Below are 27792 nucleotides of genomic sequence, written 5' to 3' on the forward strand. Positions count from 1 at the left end.
TTTTTCTGCCCACTGTTTTGCCCTCTTCTACTCTGTTTTGCCTTTTCTGCTCATTTTTCTGCCTTCTGATTTGTCTTATCTGCCCTCTGTTTTGTCTTTTCTGCTTTCTGATGGCCCCTTCTGCTCATTTTCTGACCATTGTTTTGTCCTCTTCTGCTCTGTTTCACCTTTTCTGCTCATTTTCTGCCCTCTATTTTGCCTTTTCTGCTCGTTTTGTGCCCTCTGTTTTGCCTTTTCTACTCGTTGATTTTTCTGCCCTCTGTTTTGCCTTTTTCTGCTCGTTTCTTCACTCTTACCACCGTTTCCTCAAGACCTGGCTTTTCAACTGAGACCTTGCACCCCAGTTCCCAGACACCCCCAATTTTAACAGTGCCACACTCTACAAATATTGATTGGTTGATTGATTGAAGCTTGAGTTATTTATAATGTCACATAGAACTCAGAGGTGAATACCATCCAGTAACTTACAGTTACCCATTTATAATTTTATAACTGCTAGGCCGAGGCAAGGAAGAAATTGGGAACCCATACATAATATGGCCTCTCCCTTTCCCAAATGTGAAAAAAATTGTTTAACCACCATCCTTAACCAACCCCAACCACTTTCCCTGCCTTCCTTCCTCTTCCTGCAGCTGTACCTTCTGCTTTCATTTAAAGCAGACAAGCAGCACTGCACTGCTATGCTCTCAGAGAGCACTGTTAGCCTGGCCTGGAAGTTCTTAATCACGTAGCAACAGTGGGTAACAAGTTTTGTAATTAACTTTTGCTATGTCATGGCAATGAATTACCAGATTTAGAACCTGGTGTAAACGACAGAGGCTTCCAATGGAAGCCATACATAACGATGATAGTAACCATAAAAAGGACCATCCCTTGGGATGCTCAGCAAATTAACGTTGAGAGTCATCACAGTGCAGGAGCGTGTCAGAGTGGGATGCAGCCAAAACAGTCCTCAGGGGTGAGCTTAGATCCCATTAGGACACATTTGAGCAGCTAGCCACATAACAGAAAATAGATCTAGAGCAACAACATTCCCAGGCAGATCTCCGACACAAACAAGGAGGCATGGCGAGAACCATGAGAGATCTACCCGGGTTAAGAGGGGAGCTAGAACAAATTCAGATGAAGGAGGCAGCAAAAGAACTACTCTATATTAATCAAACTCACTACAAGAAAGGCGATAAGGTAGACAGGTTGTTAGCATATAAATTTCACTCAAAGACACTCACAATCACATTCACACCATAGAGACCAAGGAGGGGGCACACCTACAAGACACATCTGAAATCCTCTCTGTATTTCAGTGGTACTACACAGCCCTTTTTCACACACAAGATTTTGATAAGCAATTACAAAGTTGACTATCTCCAGGACTATGATCCCCCCAATTTGAAGGCCGACTTCGGTCTCCTAGAGCAAAATATGTCAATTGAAGAGGTACAGGAAGCCATCAAATGCTTACCACCACATAAATCTCCTGGCCCTTAGGCTTCACAATCACATATTCTAAGATCTACACCTCCGTACTAAATGAACCCCTCATTCAAGTTTTCAACTTCTTACTGACGTCTAAAGTGGTCACAGACACCATGCTGGCCTCATATCTTACTCTTCTATTGAAGACAGACAAAAATCCACTGCAGTGCCCATCATAAAGGCCATTTGCCCTTCTCAACTGCAATGTAGATCTATAATCTTCCATCCTGGTCACAAGGCTACATGGAATATGGCCGTGGCTTATCGCCAATTTCCAATCAGGATTCATCAAAAATAGACGGGCAAATGACAACACTAGACTGACGTTAACTCTAATGGAAGCAGCTGAGCAAAAGAGCCAGCCACGGGCCCTTCTCTCCTTTGATGCATAAAAGCCTTTGATAGGTTGTACTGGCCATTCTTACTTAAATTAATCGACAGAATCCATATTGGCCCTAAGATGAAAATGTTTATTCAGGCTAATTTAAAACAAAATCAAAGTTAACAGGGAATACTTCCCTTACATGACCATCACTAGACGAATGAGACAGGGTTCCCCTCTAATTTTTGCCTTGTCCATAGAACCCCTGCTGATCAACATCCAGAGAAATCCAAATATACATGGGGTGATGGTAGGAGGCACAGAACTCAGACTCGCCTTGTTTGCTGATGACATCTTATGCTTTATAACCAATCCATGTGAATCAATACAAGTGCTACAGTCGGGACTAGCCCGGTTCCCGCAGGTAACAGGCTTTTTTAATCAACTACCAGAAATCGCAAGGCATAGGGGTTGCAGACCCTCAAAATAGCCTACTCAACCCAGTCCATAGAGGGGGGATCTCCTGGTCAGACACCACAATCCTTTACTTGGGCATCAACTTGCCCTCCCAGACACAGACGATATATGAATGTAACAGTCCCTCTACCATCACCATTCTGTTTAAAAATCTATATTATATATAGTAAAGTTTTATTCAAACAGTATTGTTAGATTTCAAGTTAATGAGGCCTTTACCTGCAGAAGTCCAAAGTGTGGGTTGAGCCTGTCTGTCTCCTAGGAGATTCTGAAAAGGAGACACAGCTCCCCAGCCCAGGAGACTATTGACTATTTAGCTACTAGGCAACTCTGGGTGCTGTCTCTTCCCCAAAACAAAAGTTGTTAAAAAAAGATTTTCCCTTTCTGTGATTACTGTCTTTGGCTGTGGTTGTTACAGTTCAAAATTGTAGTTTTAACCTGCCTGTGAATCCATATTTTCCCTGCCCATGATTGCTTCCATTTAATGTGTTGAATTGTGGGATTTGCAGTCCAAAGTTTATTCCTCTCATTCCTGTTGACAATTCAGTTTTCCCTCCAAATTTCTCCTCTGCTCTGTGCTAAGACCTGTATGTTAAAACAGTGCACCCCAGCCACCATTTGTGTTCACAAGCCAGTGAAACCAGCCCCCTGCCCCCCCCCCCAGCAACATGGATATTCTACCTCAGAGGGTGCTTCTGTGAGCTATTCAAACTGTGTCTACTAGGGACTGTGCACTTCGTTTTTGGGCCAGGAGAGGGAGTAAAGTTTTATTCAAACAGCATTGTTAGATTTCAAGTTAGTGAGGCCTTTAGCTGCAGAAGTCCAAAGTGTGTGAGCCTGTCTGTCTCCTAGGAGATTCTAAACAGGAGAAACAGCTCCCCAGGCCCCACCCCCAGGCCAGCAGACTATTGGCTATTTAGCTACCAGGCAACTATGAGTCCTCCCCTCACACTTGCCCGGGCCCCTTAAGGCATTGCTGGATGCACCCTAAATCATTCTCCTCCATCTTGTGAGTTGCAGCCTTCCTGTGCCCCAGATTGCAGTGAGCAGAGTCCAGGAAGTGGTAAGTAGACAGACTAGTGCTGTCTCTTCCCCAAAACAAAAGTTGTTAAAAAAACGATTTTCCCTTTCTGTGATTACTGTCTTTGCCTGTGGTTATTACAGAAGTAAGTTTTAACCTGCCTGTCATTGCATATTTTATAACCAGTTTTGTGTTTTATACGTGTGGTTTTCCCTGCCCAAGGGTCCTTCCATTTAACGTGTTGAATTGTGGGATTTGCAGTCCAAACTCTGTAGTATAGCCCTCACATTCCTGTTAACAATTCAGTTTTCCCTCCAAATTTCTCCTCTGCTCTGTGCTAAGACCTGCACGTTAAAACAGTGCACCCCAGCCACCGTTTTGTATTCACAAGCCAGTGTAACCAGCTCCCCTGCCTCCCCCCCAGCAACATGGATATTCTACATCAGAGGGTGCTTCTGTGAGCTCTTTAAACTGTGTTTACTAGGGACTGTGCACTTCGTTTTTTGGCCAGGAGAGGGAGTAAAGTTTTTTTTTTTTTTTTTTTTTTATTTATGAAAGTTCATGACAATAATATATCCAATAAATACAAGAAAAACACATTAATACAAAGAGACAAAATAAGTATACATCAAAGCTGTTAAAACAGGTAAGACAACCGATAATGTAGGAAGAGTAATAATATATCTGTGGAGGACAGGAGGGAATTTCTACATAGGTACTAAGAACTGAGGCGCGTGATTTTCGACCGCCTCCATGCTGCAACGGGCGACCACAACCTTAGCCCCATATCCCTGGATTTCACTCCCTTCAGTGCGTACAGCTCCGATTCGATGTTATGAATCCCGAGCAGCCTGCAGATCCACATCTGAAAGGTTGGGGCATCAGAGTCTTTCCATGCAGCAGCAATTAATATTCTAAAAACAGCTATTGCTAAAAACACAAGTGCCTCAGCCTCGATGCTTAAACCCTGTTTGGCGTCAAACCCGAATATTAAAAGTGTAGGGGATAGGTCGATCTTGACAGCTAGCAGCCCCTCTAAAAACTTTGCAATTTCGTTCTTAATTGGCCCTAGCTTTTCACAACTGCAAAACATGTGAGGCAGATCCGCAGGGCCCTTACCACATCTAGGACAGTTGTTATCCGCTCTCTTACCCCAATCATACAGTTTTGCCGGTGTATAGTATAAGTTAAATAGGGTTTTAAAATGCTGTGCTCTTAGGTTTGAAGAGCGTAAAAACCTTTTATCCATAAGGATGTCTCTATCCAGATCGATATCGGGATCGTTCAGTTTCCCAGCCCAGGTAGCCTCTGTCTTGAGCATATCGTCCGGCAGAGTTCCCAAGAATATCGCATATATTTTCCTTATACGGCGACCGCCACCCTTCATATAATCTAATAGTATACATTCTTTTGATATATCTATCACAGGTCTTTTGGATTTAATTGTGTTGGTCAATTGTATATATTTGAACTCTTGAGGGCCTTGAAGTGAATATCGTGTCTTTAGAAGTTCAAGAGGCCTCAGAGCATTCTTTACCATAACTTGACCCAATGTAGTGATTCCCTGCATTTCCCAGTGTCTCCAAGAACCATCTCTGCTTAAATGCGGGAATAACCCAGATTTCCAAAGAAGAGTATGTTTATTAAACTTAGGAATACTCTGGTTCTTTTGTATTGCCAGCCATACCACCCGGATATCTTCCAATATTTTGTAACGTGGGGTTTTGAAAAAACGTTTATCATAGTTCCTTAACAGTATACCATACGCCTCATTTCCTAGTACTAACTGGTATATGGATGGGATAGTACACTGGGAATGTATCGTATCAGCAGGGAAGAAAAGTATAGCCATATCAATGAGGAGACAAGACCAGTGATATAATTTTAGGTTAGGTATACCCAATCCACCCTGTTCCTGGGGTAGAGACATAAATTTAATTGATCTCCTCACCTTTCCGTATTGCCAAAGGAAGTTCATAAAAATAGCCTCCATCTCCCTGATCAGGATATCGTCTATTTTAAAGGGGATTGACCTAAACTTATATAGTATTTTAGGGAACATTGCCATTTTAATGACATTGGCCCTACCTATAATTGATAAGTGTAGAGTATCGATTCTTTTTAGGTCCTGTTTCATTTTCAACAGTAGTGGTGAGAAGTTATCTTTAATGATTTCCTGTATCTGGGCATTAATTGTGATTCCCAAATATACTACCGAATCCACATATCTATCATCCAATTTAGCTATTTGGTTTGAACATAATACCTGTGTTTTTGCCACATTAAGTCTATATCCAGAGACATTCCCAAATTCAGAGGTGATATTGATTATTTCTCTCATAGCACTAGCTGGATCGACAGTGGTGATAGCTATGTCGTCCGCATATGCGAGGATTTTGGTTTCAAGACCATTGATGATAATTGGTTTAATATTAATATTGCTCATAATGCGGCAAATCAGGGGATCGATATAAAGTGCAAATAGGATGGGTGAGCACGGACACCCTTGTCTCGTCCCTCTTGAAATCTGAATAGGGTTGGAGGCCTCGCCCATTGACTGAATGCTAGCTATTGGGTTGTGATACATGGCCTTAATACCCTGAAGAAAACGGGGACCAAATCCTTTGCCGACCAATACTTCCCAGAGAAAGCTCCACCTGACCCGGTCGAACGCTTTCTCTGCGTCGAGGAGGATCATCGCGATCCCCCCCTCCCCCCGAGCATGCAAGTCAAACAAAGTTATGGCTCTTTTGATATGGTCGGTGGTACCTCTGCCAGGGATAAAACCATGCTGCCAGGGAGAGACGAGGCCCGCAATGATCCTACCCATCCGTGAAGCCAGTATTTTAGCGTAAAGTTTATTATCACTATTAATTAGTGATATAGGCCGATAGGAGCCCGGGCTCTCCTTGGGTTTTCCCTTTTTATGAAAGACAACGATATTGGTTTTAGTCCAGGGTTCAGGTATAGTACCTGTGTTGATAACCCCATTAAATAGATCTAGCAAGAGAGGGGCCGTTTCTTCCCTCAGGCATTTATAAACTTCAAGAGGTATAAAATCGGGCCCTGCTGCCTTACCAGCAGAGAGATCTTTTAGTGCCTGGAGAAGCTCCTCCATAGAAATTTCCTGTTCTAAAGATTCCCTCTCATTGGGCGTCAGATTAAGACCTGTATCCTGCCAATTAATACCAGAATGTGCTGTATCTGCCTCCTCCTTATAGAGGGCCTGATAGAATCGCCTAAAGACCTCTATAATTTCTATTGGTTTTGTATACATCTGCTCGCCCTCTTTGATCTCGGTAATAATATTTTTTGAGGTGGCCTGTCTTATCCGAAGCGCTAGAGCCCTGCCAGCATTCTCGCCTGTTTCATACATGCCTAATCTACGGGTCTGATATTCTGCTGCAGCCTTCTTTGCTAAGTGTCGCTGAATATCTGCTTTTATAGTATTTAGGCTCTCTAGGCTCTGTGACCCCTGGATCCCATGACAGACATCCCTCCTGTGTTGCTCCTCTGCCTTCACCAGTTTAGCCAAAAGACATTCCCTATCCTCCTTCATTTTTTTCCAAAGCCGTGCAGAGAAACTAATTGTCTCCCCTCTTAGACCAGCCTTAAAGCTATCCCAGACCACACCGCGGGAAGCGCTATATCTATTGGCATCAAAAAAGGATTTGGACCACTCCTTCATATGTGTTAAATAGTCACTATCCACTAGTAGTTTCCTGTCAAAAGACCATGGCCTCATTTTTTCCCTTGGTTTGGTGACAGAAAAATTCAAAACAAGAGGATTATGGTCCGAGATTAGCTTTGGCAACATTGAAATTTCGACGTTACTAAATTGTGTGGCTGAAACAAAAATATAATCCAATTTTGTGTATTTATTAAATGGGTGTGAAAAGTATGTAAATCCCGGATCATTTTTCTTTTGGTTACCCCAGACATCCTTCAGGCCATAAGAGTGCAGTATAGAGGACACTGCCCTAAATACTTTAGGCTTGCGGCCGCTATATGGGGTGTTACCTGTAAAGTCGGCTGAAATATTAAAATCGCCGCAAAGTACCATGGGTGCTGGCCAGTTAGTAAGCTCCCGTTCAATGTGATCCATCACCCCTGGATCGTCCAGATTAGAACCGTATACTGAGCATAGAGTGATGCCTAATTTTAATTCACAAATTGCCCATCTTCCCAACGGATCAGCTTTTGATTTTCTAACACCTCCCAGACCTACCCGGCCTAATATGGCGACCCCCCTGATGGTTGAGGTCTGTGAGGAACAAGACAAAATTTCATACCCCCTTATGTTCTGCCAATGTTTCTTTTTCCATGGTAAGTGAGTCTCTTGTATACACAGAATATCGGCCCTGATTAATTTGACATACTCCTCAAATTTTTCCCTCTTTTTCCAATCGTTCAGTCCTCCTATATTAAGACTGATTATCTTAATCCTTGACATATCCCTGAAGAGAGACGAGCCAACATACTAACCAGTCACTTTTTATCCTGAATCTGACATCAACAAGTTTATCCACTTTCAACAACTCCCATATATCAATAGACATGTTTATTGCATGAACTTTCTTTTTGCTTTGGTTTCCCCCTCCCCCTCCCTCCCCCTCCCTCGAGGTTGCCCCCCCTCCCCTCCCCCCCGACCCCAACTTACTCCCAGGTGAGGCGCGCAGACTAGTCTGTGCGTGTGATGGGTGTGGCCCTGCGCTGGACACAGTGCAATCAATAAGTCCAAACTACGACCTTAACCTTATGTGTACCCACAAATCCCCATAACGTGACACATTTCCCCTTTATGAAATTTATGAAATTTATGAAATTCAAACTTCGGCTTAGACCAAACTAGCCCCAAGACTTCGACCAGTGACATAAATTAAAGCCTTAGCTTTTGTTGATTGCCATTAGTAATATAACATGCTATAGAGAGTCTAGGAACTCCTTAGCCTTGATTTCCGAAGAAAAGTATATGACCTTGCCTAGATGGATTATCTTCAACTGAGCTGGATTGATAAGATAGATCTGCACTCCTTTATCCTGGAACGGTTTGATTAATTGTCTTAACCGCCATCGGCGTTCCACGGTGGTATGGCAGAAATCCGGCCTGACAAAGAAGGACCCTCCTTCAAAGGTTCTTTTAGCGTCTGGCCTGGCTTTCTCTGCAATGGATTGGCGAAGAAGAAAATTACCTATATAGATTAGGATCGCTCTAGGCTTATCCCCTTCTCTAGCGTTTTTTCTCAGTCTGAAGGGTGTCCTGTGTGCTCTCTGTATCTCAGTGGTCCAGTTCCATCCGGCAATATCTGGAAAGGCTTTCTCAAATATTTTGACAATGAACATTTTGGCATCCTGACCCTCGGCCCCTTCTGGAATGCCCAGGACCCTGAGATTGTTCCTTCTTTGCCGATTCTCCAAATCCTCCAGCTTCCACTGGATGTCGATAGCTTGAGCTCCCAATGTTTCGACTTTATTTGTGGCTGCGGCCGCCTCAGCTTCAGTGGCGACTACCCTCTCCTCTAGATTTGAGACCCTGTCTCCAACATTTACCCAGGCTTTTGACATCTTTCTAACCACTGCTTTCATTTTTCTTATTGCAGCTTGGGATTTAAGACTGTCTGAACGGGTTTCTTCTCTGTGTGCCGTTATCCCCTGTTGAATTGATTCCATCATCGCCATCATTGACAACTGCGCCGTATCGTTATGCCTTATATCGCCCGTGGCCAGGTTAGCGCTCCCTTGCAAAGATGTCGTAGGAGAGTGGTCCCACGTAAGTGCAGTGTGGTCCCTTTGAGGGGGCACGTTTTTGATAATAGATGACGGTAGCCCTGCCTCACTGTCGCTCTCTGTCTCCGGATTACTACCATCGATATCTGAACTGTGTGGCTCGTCATCATCGTCCTCTGACCAGTTGGCCTCCTCTGTGACCGAAAAGAAGCACTCGCTGGGGGTCTTTTCTTTTTCCGCCTCACCATGTGTGACCCCAAGGTGAATTGTACTACCTGTAGAGTCGGCCAGTAAACCCCTATGTACCTCTAAGGCAGTGCATATCTCGGCTGTTGTTGAACCTCCTTGATTGCCCACAATGTTGGCTGGTGGGGCTGCTAACTCTTCTGTTGGGAGGTTCAATGGGGGGTTCGTCGTACATTGTGAGGATATTAAGGTGATAGCCTCAATGCAGCCGGCGGCTCCAGAAACATCAGTCCTCAATTCAGCCATTAGAGACTCTGATTGAATCATCTGAATCATGTCCCCACTTGCGGCACCCTCCCCAGCTTCCTCCACCTGAGTTGACTGAGGGACTGTGCCTGTGCCTGCGGATGAGTCTGCTGTAACTGTTGCGGATTCGGGACTAATAGTACGACTGGTTGCGGTGCTAGAGTTGTACCTGGATCCACTTCTGAGATAATGGCTGGCGTAGGTGGAGAAAGCAACTCAGGTAAAACAGATAGAACGGGTAGTGAGGAGGACCCCGGTAATCCTGACGCCGAGGCTACCAAAGCTAACTCACTGTCCTTCAGTTTTTTTTTTTCTTTCATTCCGATTCAGCATTTCCACCACGCTGACAGTCGCTGTGGCTGTAGCTTGTCGGGTTCTGGCTGAGGGAGGACGCATTTCTTTAGGGGTGTTATGTCCTACGGGCTGTAAAGGTTTTGCCCGCCCTAATCCGGCTTCCAATGCAGGACCTTCCACCTCGGTATTTGCCATAGAGTCTGAGCCTAGAGCATTGTCTGCGCTGCCACCATCAGCTGTGCCTTTCTTTTTTGTCTTGCCCCCAGTGTTGCTTTTAGGAGCCATAGATAGTGCCAATATTATGAGGAGAGAAACCCTCTGCCTCACCTTAACTGTAACTCTGCTGCAATGACCCCCTCCACCTCCTTGCACCAACCTGACGTGACTGATGGGTCTATCGGGTCTGATCGAGCTGCTGCCGCCGTTTCCGCTGTTTTTGCCGTTTCTGCCGTCTCTGCACCGTTTTCCAAATCTCGCCGGCTTTGATCGGCCCCGCCTCCGGGCTCCGCGAGCTCCGCGAGCCCTGCCGTGCGCCAGCCCTCCTCCAAGCGAAGCCTCCGCCAGACGCTGCTGCAGACCCATGCGGAGCAACACGGCGTGGAGATCACCAACGAGCACCATTGATCCCGTCACGACCGTGAAAGGTAAACACCGGGTGCACTTTTGCCGCTTTTGCCGCGGCCGCTGAAATGCTGAAATGCAACTTTCGTTCCCTCGTCGCTTTGGAGGCTGTTATGGCTTCATGTCTATCTCCTATGGCATATGCTTACGCCATGTGTCCATGTGTCCAGCCGGCCGTGTAACGCCGGTATATTCACCGTCCTAATGCTCAATAGATAATAGAAAAGGGCTTAGGTATCGAGGTTTGTCATAATCACATCTTCGCCGCGCTGTGCACTGTGTCTAGCGCTGCCGCTCAGCCGCTCGTCACGGCCGCCATCTTCCCTCTCCTGCGAGAGGGAGTAAAGTTTTATTCAAACAGAATTGTTAGATTTCAAGTATGTGAGGCCTTTACCTGCAGAATTCCAAAGTGTGGATTGAGCCTGTCTCTCTCCCAAGAGATTCTGAACAGGAGAAGCAGCTTCCAACTCCCTGGCCAACAAACCTTGTCTGAGGTCACCGGACCTTATATGGTCTGCTAGTGGTCGGTACATGTGTACACTGATTGGTGGTTGTATCTGGTGTTTCTATTGGATTAGGGTTAGTGTCCTCATTGGTTGGGTATTTGAGTGTTCTGATTGGTTTCTGGGTTTGTGATTCAGTCAATGTAGGGTTAGGACTAGGGCTAGGATTAGGATTTCTATTGGAAGTAGGGACTAGGGCTTCTTATGTTATTGGTTGTTGGGAGTAGGGTGGGACTAGGGCTAGGGTTAGACTTTTAATTGGAAGTAGCGATTAGGGCTTCTGGTGAGATTGTTTGCTGAACTAGTTGTGGGTCTAAGAGTAGGGTTAGGCTTTCTATTGGAAGTAGGGACTAGGGCGTCCTGTGCCATTGGTTGCTTGGACTTGGGTTGGGACTACTGGTAGGGCTAGGGCCTCTATTGGATGTACAGATCAGGGTTTTTGAACTGATTGGGTGCTTGACTAGGGCTAAGACTGGCTGTAAGATCCTGGTCTCCTATTGGTTCTAGATTTTAGGGCTAGTGTTGTGATTGGATAGTGTTAGGGCTAGGGTTTCCATTGGCTGAAGGGGTCACCTGATTACTAGGGCTATAAAAGGCCAGGGTTAGGGCGTCTCAGCCCGGGCGTCGAGGCTAAGGGCGAAGAGGACAAGGGCTGCTGCCTGTTTGAGCCTGTTCAAGATTGACCAGGGCCAGAGACAGAAATGCTGTCCATTTTCCCATTTAGCAATACCCAGCCCACACCATCCACATCCTCAAACTAAAGGTACTAATGGATCTATATATTTATCACTTTCTTCTAATTTAGCATTTCCAATGCACTACCATATTTCTCAGCCCATACATCTATCAATATATCCTCTACATCTCTGAAAAATTCTTTCTTGACAAGGGAAACAGCCTTGCCATGCCTCGCTAAGCCCTTACCTGCTAGCTGCCTACCGGGGGTCCTGGGGGAGCCGCCACCGCCACAAGTCAGCGGACTACACATCCCAGCAACCTTTGTGGTGCGCACGACGCCACAGCATTGGAAAAGAGCCAGAAGCAGCGAGCCCCAGCTGGAGTGGGAGCTCTGCAAAATTCTTTCTTGACAAGGGACACAGCCTCGCAATGCCTTGTTAAGCCCTTACCTGCTAACTGCCATTGCTGCCTACCGGGGGTCCTGGGGAACCCGCCACCGCCACAAGTCAGCAGACTACACATCCCAGCAACCTTCGCGGCGCGCACGATGCCACCACGTTGGAGAAGCACCAGGAGGCGCTCATAAGAAGCAGCGCATCGCGGGACTCGCGCGGGTGGCGCCGGCCGAAGCCCGGGCGAAGGGCGGGCCCGTCTAAGGCCGTCAGAGGCCAAAGGAGGCTGGGCCACCCCATTTGGCTCTGCGGCCAAAGAAGGAACACCAAAGAGTAAGACAACGTGAGTACCCTGCCACCATTGATTGTGATTTTGCAGTTTGAAAGCCAAAGTTACCATTTCAGGGTCTACAAGCCTTCCCTGCCCCACAATGAGTAAGCGGAGAGGGGTAGCTGAAACTTTGGATGATTTTATCGTAAGGGCAGAGTCAGTATTCATGCACGAGATCCAGATGACAGAGAGAAGACTGTCCCTGGACCCTGCTGCCTTACAATCGCGTTTGCCGATGGGGGGCCAAGTCGATCCCAATACACCGGCCATTTTAAAAACATTTCCAGTGATAGCAGGACCTAGTACCCCGAGCCCACCTTTGCCACCCTCACCACCCCAGGCCCCTCCTACCTCAAGTGCATCCTCTACCAACACCCGGGGGTTACGCCCGAAAAACTGCTAGAGGCCACACGTCAGTTGCTTCATCAACCAAAGGGAAGAAAAACGCAGTTAAAACAACTCATACTAAGCCCTAACAGAAAGCTAAAAATGCCAGCAAAGGAGCACTCAGTAGCAGTTTAGAAGTGGTTGAGACTGTGAACACAAATTCTGTTGCTACACAGACAGAAGACAGCCCAGAGCATGGCCGCTATGCAGCAGACATGGGTACTGCAACCCAGTACATTATAAGGGAAGAGCTCGAATCAAGACTGGACTGTATAAGGAAGGAGTTTGTTAAAACATTTGATTTGCTCTGGGGGAAATTGTTGCACCTTAATTCATCTTTGGACGAGATAAATGGGGGAAAGTTGAATAATGATGTCACCATTGTAACTAAATCTATACCAACTGTAGCGGTCAGTCTCAATGGTGAGATGCAACCACTAAGTACTATCGCCCCTATGGTTAATGTTAATGTTAATGTTAGTGGGTATTTATTAAGCGCACTTACACTGGGTGGCTTCATGGCGCTGACCAGAGAGCAGAAAAAGGACTAAAAGCGGACTGAGCGGACTACAGCTGTCAACTATCCCGGGTTATAAGCTAGCCAAAAAATATGGTTATTCCTCCAACTAACTTATGCGCATCTTGTGGGAAGCAAGGGGTTGGTTTTTCGTCCAATACTGATCTCACTGAGAGAGTCATCCAGGTGACATCAGGATTGGATATCCCTGGCGACCAGAATATGGCAGTAGGAAGAGCCCATTATAGTCAGCCCAGTTGGGCACTGCTGTAGCTGACCCTGTCAAAGAGACCAGAGCGTGTCCTCGTAATCTAAATACAAATCCCAATTCTGACATTTTGAGTTTGCCACCTGCTTCTAGCCCTTATGTGCTGGTCTTAACTGGCGTTCCAAACCTTGCTGAGGGCCATAGAGAATCATGGTTAGATCTTCGTAACAAATCTGTAGACTGGCTTCGCAAACACAAAAACTTTGATCCCCGTCTAATTGATGAAATAATCATGGTCAGGAGAGTGGATTGGGTTGGCCAATCAAATAAGAGCATTGACGGCGATTGTATCGTTCTCAATTTTCGCAGACCACAAATGGTCCACCGCCTATTATCCATCAGAAAAAAGACATTCGCCGCCACAACAGACATTAGTGCACTCCCCTTGGGCTACTCCTACAAACCTTTAGTAATACCAATAAGGAGCTCTGAAGTACATGCGCCAACAGTTAATAGGTTCCATGCACTCTCCAACCAAGATAGTCAAAACTGACTATCACCTCTGGCACTCAACACACAAGCCCCTGAAGGGCTAATGTCAGGCACAACCCACATTCCCAACAAAACTACAGACAGGACAGTTATACCCAGAGGTAGCAGTGGGGCTGACTTAAGTGTCCTAAGCTGGAACGTGGCGGGACTATGATCAAGGCTTGATGACCAAGACTGGGTAAGCTTGATAAAGAAACATGACGTTGTCATGTTCCAGGAAACCTGGGCCACAGAAGATTTGTACATTGAAGGGTTCCACTGTTTTAGTGTGATAGCCTTAACACCCAAGATAGGCAGACCGTCGGGAGGCCTATTTATAGGGATTAACGTGGCTGCTGGCGGGAGTTCAAAAGGCGAGTTTGCTCCTATCTGATGAATTTTTATAATAATGATTTTTGCTCTGTCCCAAATGAAAAATGTATTGGGCTCTTTGATTTTATTTCAAATTTGGACACACAGTCCAATAAGGGGTACCCAACAGGGTTTCTGTTGGGGGTTGATTTTAATGTCAAAATTATTAGCAGGGGGCACGATGGAGGGTCGGGCTATTCCGGGCAATCAGCTCGTAGGGTTGCCGAACTTACTCTGCTCCTAAGATCATATAACCTGGTTAATGTTATGGATCTGGTGGGCTGGCCAAGCACAACTGACCATATGCAACCAACATTTAGGGGTAGGGGCTGTTGCGCCACGATAGATTTTGTTTTTATTTCCCCTTTACTTGAAGACCAACTAAAAGCACCTGAAGTCATTCCATCGGATCACGGGGATCATAACCCCATCAGAATATTGTTGAATTCCGCCCCAAGACCCGCATTCCAGATTGAATGCGGAGCTTCTAATCTGATGCCATCGACTGATAAGTTAAGATTACACTGGAAGGGGGTTGATAGTGGTAATGTATTTAGGGAATTAATTAAGGGCAACATGCATCATATTGATTCCTGCCTGTCACTGCAATCCCCACATACAGAGATAATCCAGGATTTTACCTACTTATGCCAACCCATAAAAACACTTCTATATCGAAACCCGCACCCCAAGTAGAAAGTAGCCCAAGGTGGTTCGACCATGAATGCACGTTGGCAAATACAAACCTACGTAAGGCACTATCAGTCAATCCGAGGTGTGCAACGGACGTTCAACTGGCCAGAAAGGAATATAATGCGGCAATTGCAAACCGAAAGAAGGCCCTCCTGACTGAACGTTGGGAAACTCTATCTGAGGCGGCCAGTACAAAAAAAGGCAACATTTTTTGGGCAGCAGTAAGGGATCTTCAAACAATGGGCCAGTTATCAATCCCGATCAGTTGTAATATTTTCAGTGATGCCTGGGTAAACCATTTTTCAGAAATATATGCCACCCCACTATCGAGGGCCGAAACTTATGTACCTGGCATCTTAGCCCCCATAGAGATAACTATTTCAGAAGTACAAGAGGCCATTCAGCAGAGTTTAGGGAACAAAGCCCCGGGGCCAGACGTGTTCCCAATTGACTTAAATAATGGATTCCCGATTTCTGGGCCCCATTGCTTCTGAATGTTTTCAATAGCCTGACTCTTGTCAATTTACCTGTTACATGGGCCAAGAGTATCATAGTACTGATCTTTAAGAAAGGAGACAGGTCCCACCCGTGTAATTACAGACCTATATCCCTAATAGACAATACCCTAAAAATATTGGGAAGAGTTTTGTATAACAACATTTTAATCTGGACAGAGGAAAATGATATCTTAGAACCATGCCAGTTAGGCTTCCGGAGCAAGGTGGGAACAGTTGAACAATGCCTTAACCTTAATTTGGTTATTGGAGGAGGTCACCGATGTATATGGCATTTATGGATTTGTCCACAGCTTTCGTCCTTGTTAACAGGGCGAAGCTGTGGACAGTCCTCCTGGCAGGAGGGCTGGATGAACCGTTGGTACACTTTTTAGCGTATCTTCATAAAGATCTCCAGGCACAGGTGAGGATCAGTATGGGAGGGGAGTTTCGGGGGCAATTGATGTAGGACGGGGGGACAGACAGGGTTGTGTTCTGGCCCCCCTTCTCTTCATCATTTATATTAATGGGTTGAATAGTTTCTTGAAAACAGTCACCCAAGATGTCCCCAAAATTAATAGGAAACCTATCCCCGTACTTTTATACACAGACAATGCGGTCCTTATAAGCCGCACCCCTAATTCCCTACGTATTTTGGTCCAAAATTTCAATAAGTACATGGATGGCTTAGACCTGTGTGTCAATTTTAAGAAATCCTTTTTAATGTGCAGTGGACCAGGGAAGCGAGAGATAGATACTATTATAGTAGACAGTCGAAAATTGACATGTACACGTTCATTTGTTTATCTGGGGTTGATCTTTGCTGCGAACGTCTCATGGAGTGAGCACTTAGCTCACTCCAGGAGCAAGTTCTCAAAGGTCACCAATTCGATCCTGAGCCTTCCTCGCCCTAAGACCACCGGGGTCATTTTAGCAATTCAGAAAATGTATAAACTACAGTGCATCCCGTTGGCTACATATGGTGCTGAGATTTGGGGCATAGCAAAAAGTTCATGTATCCAACAGGAAGAAAACAGGTTCTGTAGGAAACTGTTGGGTGTTCCAATCTTGACCCCCCAATATATATGCCACAAAGAACTTAATATTAACTTCATTTCTGATTTTATTCGTGCTCGTCCAGTCGTTGGGAGAGGAGTCTAATATGCCGTTTAAGAGCTGGAACCATCAGATTTGCACTTTGTTATCTTAATCAATCACCATGCCTGTGTGACGGGAGGAGTGATCAATCAATTATACATTTTCTATTTTTCTGTAAGTATTATATTAAATATTCCATGTGGCTCTTAAATTCTTATTTTATAAAGAGACGGCCTATTAGTTTGGACGAGGCCTACCTGTGTATAGTAACCCTGGATGATACAGATTTGATCTTTCACACATGCACTTTTCTTAGAATAGCTATCAGAACATGCAAGTCTATGCTGGACCTGTGAGTCTCCTGAGATAATTGAAAAATGTTTTAATGGTTTTATGTAAAGTTTTACCTTGAGCAAAATCATTCTTAATAGGCAGTTTTTAAGAAATACTAATAATCATGTAATATTTGGTATATCATGTTATACTGTTATGTTTTTAACCGACAGAGTATTCTCTTATGTTTGTAATGACTTTGTGCTTTTATGGGTACCGAGGCACCTGAATATAGTTTATGAACTCAACTGATATCCTCTACATCCACTCTCATTTAGCCCAAACCCCACACCACTACTATGATCTCCAAAATAACCCTTTCTTGACTCTCTCCTACTCTACCCCTCCTTGTATCATCTGACACCTCTTTCTACTATACCAATCCTCCAAAACAAACCTTTCTAAGCTCTTCCCTCTGTCTCCTCCCCTCCAAAACTCCTTTGTACTTATCCAAAAGCCTTCTCCTACTGCTAAGATCTAAAAACAAAACAAAAACAAAAAAAATCCTTCATTATTTTATCCCTCCACTATCCTTTTCAATAAAAATTAACAGACTAACATGTTCACTCCTCAAATTCCATATTCAACTATACTAATTCACCACTAATCGTTTATGGGTTCCGGAGTGGCGTGCTTCAACACCCCATCAGGGGTAACAAGTGCTATATGAATGCAAACCTTCCTTCCCTTTTTATCCCTCCACTATCCTTCTCACTCCAAATAACTGACTAATATTACTGAGATTACTTTCATATTTCACCATACTAATTCACCACTAATCCTTTATGGGCTTCGGGAGTAGCGTGCTTCAACACCCCATCAGGGGTAACAAGCGCTTTTATGAATACAAACCTTTTTTCCTTCTCTATCCTTCTGCTATCATTCCAAATCCAAATAATTGACTAACCTATCCACCACTTAAAATGTATTTGCATGTTTCACTATACTAATTCAACACAAATCCTCTATGGGTCCCGGAGTAGCGTGCTACTTCCTGAAAAAGCGCTTTGACGCCTCGTCAGAGGTAGTAAGTGCTATATAAATGCAATTACAATACAATATTAATGGGGTATACTCAATCTAGCTTGGCTGGGAAGGCTAGCCAGCCTTAAAATGAACGTTATGCCCCGACTTTTATATGTACTTTAAAAACTGCCATGCACCGTCTACAGAACAATCTTGGCATTGAGACGCCGGAAAATGATTGATTTGTGTGGCGGGGTAAGTCCCCGCGGGTTGGATCCATGACTCCTTTGCGGCCTGTGGCCAAGGGGGTATTGGGATTTCCAGATGTGGCTTCATACACATTAGCAGCTCAAATACATCCTTCCCTTGACAGCAATTTAAACCCTGAGGGCTAACCATGGAAACAAGTCGAACAATCCTTTTCCCCATTTTCCCTGAGGGATTTGCTATGGCTATCGTGCTCCACTTGGCAACGGTCCTCTTCCCTACTGTCCACCTCAGTGGCACTCTTATAATATTCTTATAGAGAACAGTGGTCCCTATTCAGGGAGAATACAGTGTGATAGATAACCATACACTGGAAAAGAATGTATGTTTTTTGTCCAGCCGGACAAGAATTTATTTTCATAATATTTTTCAAAAGTAGTATCAAATAAAACATTCAGATGACAAGTGGGCACAGCCGTGACCCACAGAACAACAAACACAGAATTGGCCAAAAGGCAAGCCAAAATGGGTCTGTACACTTGTACTCAGTATAGACAGACACAAATTAATCATTTAACACCGTTGCACAATGTGTTATAGCTTGAGTCTGGTGCATAGGGTGTTTGGGTGTCGACGACGTTTCGATGCCAACATTAAATATAGGGCATCATCTTCAGGACAAACAAATAATGCATTGCTGTCTGGATAATAATGTATCACACCTTTTTTACAATTCTAAGGTGGCAGAGAATCAACGGTTCGCTATAGGCGCGAGGGCCCTCAGCATCTGGACTTTTGGGGTTGCTGGCACCAGCAGGATCAATTGTTTGCTTAATGGCAGAAAGTCCTGTTGGGTGCTGTGTGCCAGCTGTAGGAAAATGCACAATCGCATTACTTCAGTGAGTGTGGGCAGTATCGCCGCATCTGCTTCGGAGTTTCTGATCCGTGACACTGTCTTGTGTTCTGTGGGTCACGGCTGTGCCCACTTGTCATCTGAATGTTTTATTTGATACTACTTTTGAAAAATATTATGAAAATAAATTCTTGTCTGGCTGGACAAAAGACATATATTCTATTCCAGTGTATGGTTATCTATCACACTGTATTCTCCCTGAATAGGGACCACTGTTCTCTATAACATGAAATTGCCCAAGGTCCCTGTCTAAATTTCCTTTGGGTTCCCTTGTTCTGTATAATAGTAACTCTTAGATTATTGGCAAGTGATATAACGCAAATGATCATTATCCCCCTCCCCAGTGAAACAGACCTTCAATTTAGCAACTGGAACTGGAATTATCCTTCCCTCACTAAAATTCGCAAATTGCTATTCGCAAAAGGATATGGCCGTACATGTGGCCCAATGACTAGAATATGGGGACAGATGAACGATCATTCCATTTTGCGAGTCGCAAATTCTAATTTTTTGTGACTCACAATTTGTAACTCACAAAGCGGAATGTACTAATGTGCCTTACACACATTTAGCGATTTCCAATGGAGTCGCAAATGACCTCACTCGTCAATATTCATGAGACAGGTCGCAATGCAACCCATTGGGAATGGACAAGAACACAGGGACGGCGGCCTGCTGGGGACGACAGACCACCATGTCTATATTTGCTTTTTGAATAAAGCAACTTATTTTTTTCAAATGCAGCCTGTTTTCCTTAAAGAAAAAAAAGATGCGTTAAAAAAAATGTCTTAATGTTTCTTTTAATTTTTTATTTAAGGGACCACTGCCTGCTCTTAAAAAACATTTTTGCATACCTTCACAAAAGTCCCTTGGGGACCCATTGCCGTTAACGACTGGCTTGCCACCTACTTTAAGTAGGTGGTAACTGGGATCGTTTTGCGCCTTTTCCTAAAAGAAACTCACAAACTCTAGTTTGCTATTCGTTAATAGGTTACCGACTCGCAAATTTGAGTTTGTACATACTACAACCCTTTTTAGCAGTCGCAAACGGCCTGATTTTCCGTAAAAGTTCGTACATCTGGCCCCTAGATCGAGCACTAGTCAGACCTAACCGAACTATAACTGCACTCCTTTCAACATTAAAATTCTTTGTAATGACATGTTAAATATGGAGAAAGCATGTGTCATTCTACCAGTTTATTTACATTCCCCTTTCCCACGTGACCTTTCCCATCCTTAAAAGCCAAATTAAAGTTGTTTAAAAAAAAAGAAATGGAAAGTGATTTCGTCAGTGCGGAAATATTTTTCTACGAACATATATAGATTTGTGGCATGTCTTTTGACTGGCTGCACCGCACTAACATCAATCACGTAATACACTTGTGTAGAGCAATCGGCCAATAGGTGGCAGCAGATCACCGTGTCTTCAACGCAATAACTAGAAAGGAATTATAAATGTGCCGCCCAATTACCGATGGGGATAAAGCCCCCAAAATGACATGCTCTTGTTCTTCTCGGATGACTCCTACCCAGTTGCGAAGTGAGGGGAGTGCCTAAAATGTAGTACAATTGCTTTAAACAGTGGCGGCTAGTGAAGCTTGAAAGTGATGGTGCATAAATTACAAAAACATGAATTTGACTAAGTGAGCGAGCGGGAGTTCGAAGGGGCACTCACTCCCCAAGAATGTTTTTTTTCTAATTGCGTAAAATGGTGCCTTTCTAGTTCAATCGCTTTAATCAATTGTCTTCTTAATCCTGTCCCCCTCACCGTCTCCCTCCTACATTTTGACGCACATGCAAATAAAGAGGACGAGTAGGAGGAGGCGCCAAATTTGGTTTCGCCCAGGGCGCGCTCTGAGCAGAGGTCAGCTCTAACTCTATGCTCAGGGCCGCTGGAATTATGCGGCAAGGGAGGACCAAATTATGCGGCTGGAAGGACAACATTAGGCAGTGAGAAAAGGCAAATTATGTGCAAGAAATGAGAAATTATACAGTGTATTGCAGCACATTTCGAGACAGTGTTACCTCTTTATTTTGTAATTTTTACATGTTAAAACTGTCTGGACAAAGGTTTCATCCCATTAGAACTGATATAATACCAAAATACAGCAATAAGAAACAGGCGGTTTCAACCTTTGTGAAGAGGCTTACACTGCACGCGAAAAACGGGTCAAATGGGTCAGAAACAGAATATGTTTTTATAAAAATCTGCAGATAATGCAGTAGATGATGATTATGTGCGTTAAATCGACAATTATGCAGAAAACACTGCATCTGCAAAATCGCATAATTCCAGAGGCCCTCTATATGCTCATCCAAAGTGTTATTTAATTAAGGTGCTTATTGTGCAGTGGAGTTAATCCACAACATAATTAGAATAACAGAAGTGACATAACCAGACTCTGTGGCCATTTGTATCCAGGACCAGAAGGTGCTGGACTCAGTGCTGCAAGGCCATACTGATTGCAGTAGGCGCTCTATGTAAATATGTGGAACACAACATGACACATTCTTTGATTCCAATGATATCACACAACCTGTGACCCATATGAGATATTTCTGTGCATCATTTAAATATGTTTATTCAAGACTCAGGGCCCTTGGTTATCCATAAATTCTGACTGATAACAAGAACAAACAAGCAGCTGCAGCATCTAGTGCAGTGATACTCAAAGTATGCCTGGGGGCCACATGCGGCCCTCCTGACCTTCACATGTGGCCCTCCTGACCTTCACATGCGGCGCTCCTGTCCTGCACTTGCGGCCCTCCTGACCTTCACAGGCCGCCGCCCTGACCTTCACATGTGGCCCTCCTGACCTTCACATGCGGCCCTCCTGACCTTCACAGGCGGCCGTCCTGACCTTCACATGCGGCCCTCCTGACCTTCACAGGCGGCCGTCCTGACCTTCACACGTGGTCCTCCTGACCTTCACATGTGGCCATCCTGAACTTCACATGCGACCCTCCTGATCTTCACATGCGGCCATCCTGACCTTCACAGGCGGCCCTCCTGACCTTCACAGATGGCCCTCCTGATCTTCACATGCGGCCCTCCTGACCTTCACAGGCGGCTGCCCTGACCTTCACATGCGGCCCTCCTGACCTTCACTTGCGGCCATCCTGAACTTCACATGCGGCCCTCCTGATCTTCACATGCGGCCCTCCTGACCTTCACAGGCGGCCCTCCTGATCTTCACATGCGGCCCTCCTGACCTTCACAGGCGGCCGTCCTGACCTTCACATGTGGCCCTCCTGACCTTCACAGGCGGCCGTCCTGACCTTCACATGTGGCCCTCCTGACCGTCACCTGCGGCCCTCCTGACCTTCACAGGCGGCCGTCCTGACCTTCACATGTGGCCCTCCTGACCTTCACATGCGGCCCTCCTGACCTTCACTTGCAGCCCTCCTGACCTTCACTTGCAGCCATCCTGAACTTCACATGCGGCCCTCCTGACCTTCACAGGCGGCCGCCCGGACCTTCACATGCGGCCCTCCTGACCTTCACAGACGGCCCTCCTGATCTTCACATGTGGCCCTCCTGACCTTCACAGGCGGCCGTCCTGACCTTCACATGTGGCCCTACTGACCGTCACCTGCGGCCCTCCTGACCTTCACATGTGGCCCTCCTGACCTTCGCGGGCCTGCTGAACAACAGCACTGGCCTGCTGTAATTTCTGGAGAGAGAGCACTAACATTCAGAAAGCCGTTAAGTGTGTGTTTACACCTAAATGAAGTTAAAGAACAGAAGCAACTAAGGTGTCCTTCACCACTAACTCTAGCAAAACATTTACTTTTAAGATATCCAGCATCAAACGAGTAAAGAATATGATAAAAACCTCTTTACATTTCATAAAAGTGTATTTTATTAACATGGACAGGTGATTAAATAATATGAGGGTTCCTCCAATGAGTTGAATTGTTTAATATTGTAACCCAGGTAGAATGAAATGACCAGGCTCTCGAACATTCTGACTTTCTACTTAAGTGCAGTTCAATTCTTGCATGCTTTTGTGAGTCACAGCAAGAAACTAGTCATTGCATTTGATTTAATTAAAAAGAGACTTAAATGGGGGCTTAGACATCGAAATAGCAATTATTAGAGAACTGTGAATCATCTGTGGGCTGTTGTGGCAGAATGATGGGAGTTATCCCACCATATCTTCTTAGGACTGTCAGACCTCACTCTGGCTCAGTGCCGGAGAACATTTACTTCTTGGCAACGTCTAGGAGGGATATATTGGTACTGTCAGGGATCAGCTTACATTTTTAGATGGACATCAAAGAGTTACACCAATAGGCCTAGGTCTCAATAGTGCAAACTAAGTGGCTTAGTATGGGAAAAAGTGACATACTGGCGGCGCAAGAGGCTTGTAAATAAACACCTAAGTGTGTGTAGGTTCTGGTATAGCCTAATAGCTCTCCATTCACCTTACTTCTTAACCCACCCCACTGTTGAGACCTGGTGCCTCAGACTCAGATGCATTACCAAAGCCCAGACACCGTGCAGTATTAGAATGGCGCACTTCATACGCAATAAACAACATACTTTATTATTACCTAATTAATTGTTCTCAAATGGGCGGTGATGGAGGACTGAGTTGGCTATGCCAGGACCTGAGTTCTTAACCTGCCGATGCAAAGTTCAGTTCACTGAGCCATCCTTCTATCTTTAAACTGCATGCTTCTTTGCTGCTCTTTCAGATTTGCTGTTTGGATTTGTTTATCTTTAATACATAAACAGGTATATCCTCCTCCGCGTTCAATGTGAAAGTCACACTCCCTCACCCTATCAGACAAGCCTAATGTGCAGAATATGAAAAATTATATTGTAATGAATGTGTGTTTTCTTAGATCCTCACTTTGTCTAAAACAAACAACCAGTATCTTTGATTGAAGGTACAAATGTCTTGCCAATGGGGCATGTGTATTTTCAAACCAACATAATATTGTATAAAAATTGCAAATATTCGTAACCGCCTTTAATTAAGAGTATTCAGCGATCTTCTTTAAACTCTAAAAGTGAAAATGATTATCAGGCAGCGCCCCGACACCCATGCAGCGCTGCAAGGTCCTCATTTGCAAAGCAGTGGTGAGTTGCTGACACTAAATTGTGGGAAAACCTTAGTTCTTCAAACATGTAGTCTATAACGTAAAAAACAAAAAAAAGCACAAAACCACCACACGGAATAACACAGTAAAGAGGCCATTCAGCTCAACAAGTTCGCTGGAAGAATTGGTCTCTTGAACTGTATGTCAATGTGAGGTTGCACAATTAACACTTTGGACCAGAGAGGCAGTCTCCTCACTGTCTTGTCTAGGGGTTGAAGGGGAAACAGCCTTTACTACGGAACCGTTACAACGCATGCCATTCCGAAAAAGGTGTGCAGCAGTGGGTAGAAGGTATTGGATTTAACTCCAACACCTTCCCTACTGTTGCACACACTGGAGTTGGAATAGGAAATTAATCTATTCCAACTTCCAGTGCTCCCCCGACTGAAAGTCGATGTAAAAGTTGGCTTTGCAACGGCATGCGATGTAATGGTGTGCGTTGTAACGTCACATATTCGGTTGAAGAGCTCTAAACCGCCCTAGAAAAAACTGATGATACTAGACTACTGGAGAGAAGGTTGCTAGTTTGCATTTCCTTGCCTTTCTAGTCCTGACCCGAATGTCCTGTTTATGCACTTTTCTCCAGTCTGGGCTGTGGGCTTTTGACTGGTGCACCGGGGGCATAGGAGGAAAACTGCACAGCTCTCACTTGGCGTTCCTCCATTCTTCAGTCAATCAATCAGGTGGCTTGTAAAGCGCAACTACTCACTCGTAAGGGTCTCAAGGCTGGGGGGAGCTGCTGGTCGGTTGAAGGTGCTGTGGTTCAGTCGAAGTGCTGTGGTTCAGTCAGTATTCGGTGTAGTTTTGAAGCCGAGAGCCGGCGCATGCACAGTGGATCAACAAAAATTGTGCTGATCCTTTATGCAAGCGCCGGTACTATTTTAACCTTACCCTTTCATGTCTCATCACCGAGTAGTGTGGGGCCAGTGTGACTTCCTGATTACACCACACATAGGGCCAGATGTAGGTATCCAAATACCGGTCGGTAACGGCTGAAAATACCGATTTTCGGCCGTTACCGACCGGTATTTGGATACTGAGATGTAGGGCATCTCAAAATACAGATTCGGTAATTTTACCGAATTGGAAAAATTACCGATTCAGTAAAATTACCGAATCGGTAAAAATACCGAATCTGTATTTTGAGATGGAGGTGGCACTGTAAACAGTGCCACAGGGCTTTAACGATTCGTTATTTACCACCAGCTATTACTTAGTGGTAAATAATGAATACCTGTGTAGATGCAAATCTGTGCATGTACACCTGTGTCATGTGGCACACATACATGCCCTTAGGGCATGTATGTGTGCCACATGGCACACAAGCCCTAATCAGGGGTGCAACAGGGTGTCAAAGTGACACCCCGCCACCCTTGAAATTTTCGGTATTTACCGAATCGGTAATTACCGATTCGGTAATTGACATTGATTCCTATGGGCCTACAGGCCCATAGGAATCAATGGCAAATACCGAATCGGTAAATACCGATTCGGTAAATACCATATCCTACCGATTCGGTATTTTATACCGAATAATTACCTACATTGGATTTACCGATTCATAAATACCGAATCAGTAAAATTCGGTATTTATGCATCGGTAATTCCAAATTACCTACATCTAGCCCCAAGTGTGAAAAGGTGGTTTATAGTAGCTTCCATGACTGATATATTTCCAAGGGCACCACATGGCTGAAGCCTGAAGAGATGAAAGCTAGTTTTCTCTGCACATCATCGTGGGATGGTCGGTAGTGGAGGAGATATTAGCTTTGCTGTACTGATGACCTTCTAGCCCTCAAGGCTGTGAGATTGTCTGCTCGGGAAAATGTTGATTGATGTGATGGCAGAAATGAGCTAGCAGCTGCGCATGTGCGTCATTTCTTGACAATGAATATAGTGATAAGTATCACTGCCATTGGCTTCAAAGTGATGCACTGTGTGCCAGTCTGACTAAGGCAGCCAGAAATCAGGTATTGGCATCTTTTTTATGGTTATTTTTTTAAAGGTTATTGACTCAACAATTATGGCAGAAAAGAGAGAAGGCTAAAATCCATCACCCACATTAGCGAGCCGCCACTGCTAACAAAATATAGTGTTGTTATATCTGGTTTTCAATTCCTTCTTTACTATATATTTTTACTTTTTTTTAGTGTCCCATAGGTTACATTGATATTTTATCTAAACAGGAATGTTGGATTGATATTTTATCTAAAGGATAATGAACCGAAATCATGCTGCGCTAGATAATTGTATGGTCCTGTCATACATAATATTGTACAGGACTGTTGTAGGAGTCTTGCTGTTAGTTTATTAGTACTTGTTGTGTCATAAGAAGCGTGGCTCAATGGTTAGAGCGGCAGACCCTGATGCAGAGGTCTGGCCCGGGACCAGGGTCCAATTCCCGCCTCGGCGGCTCTTAGACTTAATATCCCCGGACCTGATAATTCTCACCTCTGAGCCTATTCTAATCCTGGGTCCCACTCTGTGACTCTGGGCAATAGCTTGCTTAATCTCCACAACGGCCCAGCAGTGCTGTGGATGCCTGGCTTCACCTTGGGGGTGCCCAGGAGTGGACATCTCACAGGAAAGCCAGGAAGGGTTCCACAGCGGTATGAATACAGCGCTACGAGACCTCTGGGTAGAAGGCGCTATATAAAATACAAACACATTTACTCATAAGGTGAAGGGAAGTTCTTAAGGCTCCAGATTATTTCATAGTTCTCAGCAGTGATCCAGTCATCAGCTGAACTGATAAGCAAAGCCATACAGGGTTTGAACTGGAGGCACACCCAGAGCCAGCCTGAGGCGCACAGAAGAGTCCGCTGCACGCATCCATGCTGTGAGCAGGAGCGGCCCGTGCAGGTAGGAGCAGTGGGGCAGGGTGGGGGGAGATTCGACAGACAAGAAAAAATGAATGATTTATTTAATTTTCCCTTGTCGTCATCTGTCGAATCCCCCCCAACCCTGCCCCACCACTGTTTTCCGTACGGGCCGCTCCTGGCTGTGAACCTTGACAAAAGCAGGAGTTAGGTGGAGCAGAGGAGGGTAGAGTTTAGTCTGCTATTCCATCTTTTCTCATCAGTTCCCCAGCCAAACGTCTGACACGTCCAATCCAACTCTATAATTTAACACCTTATCAGTGGGTGTTCCAACAGTCAGAGACTTCTATTGATAAATTGATCAGCTGAAGGGCCTCAGCTTTCTTGTCATCTAGCTGCAGTGGGTTGTCGGAATTAATCCTGAAAGGTTTACTCTCCACAAGTTTTTGGTGTTGCCTCAGATTTACACGTCCTTGTAAATCTGGGGCAGCGTCAAAAAGCAATGGGTGTTGCGGTGGAACGCCAACAGCAACACCCATTGCACGCTCCTTTCCCGCATATACCTGCGTGAATGGGGAGAATATTTATAAAGCTGCGTTAAGTCACAAAAAGGTGCTTAACACCACTTTGTACATATGGTGCATGGCATACAGCCGGATGTATGTCGTTACTACGCATGCTTTTACAACGCATGCCTTTACCACGCAGGTTTTACAACGCAAGTCGTTACAACGACTTGCGTTGGGGGGCGCTGGATAGTGAATAGTTTAATTTACTATTCCAACTCCAGTCCCCGTGGATAGTAGGGAAG

At 44.9% G+C, this 27792-nt stretch overlaps 1 protein-coding gene across 1 annotated transcript in view; it reads right to left on the reverse strand.

The window, feature by feature from the left end:
- Positions 1 to 27792, reverse strand: part of MMD2 (monocyte to macrophage differentiation associated 2) — a 247430-nt gene that overhangs the window by 30961 nt on the left and 188677 nt on the right. The window lies entirely within an intron of this gene.

Source organism: Lissotriton vulgaris, unplaced genomic scaffold (assembly GCF_964263255.1).
Source record: "Lissotriton vulgaris unplaced genomic scaffold, aLisVul1.2 SCAFFOLD_924, whole genome shotgun sequence".
NCBI lineage: Eukaryota > Metazoa > Chordata > Amphibia > Caudata > Salamandridae > Lissotriton > Lissotriton vulgaris.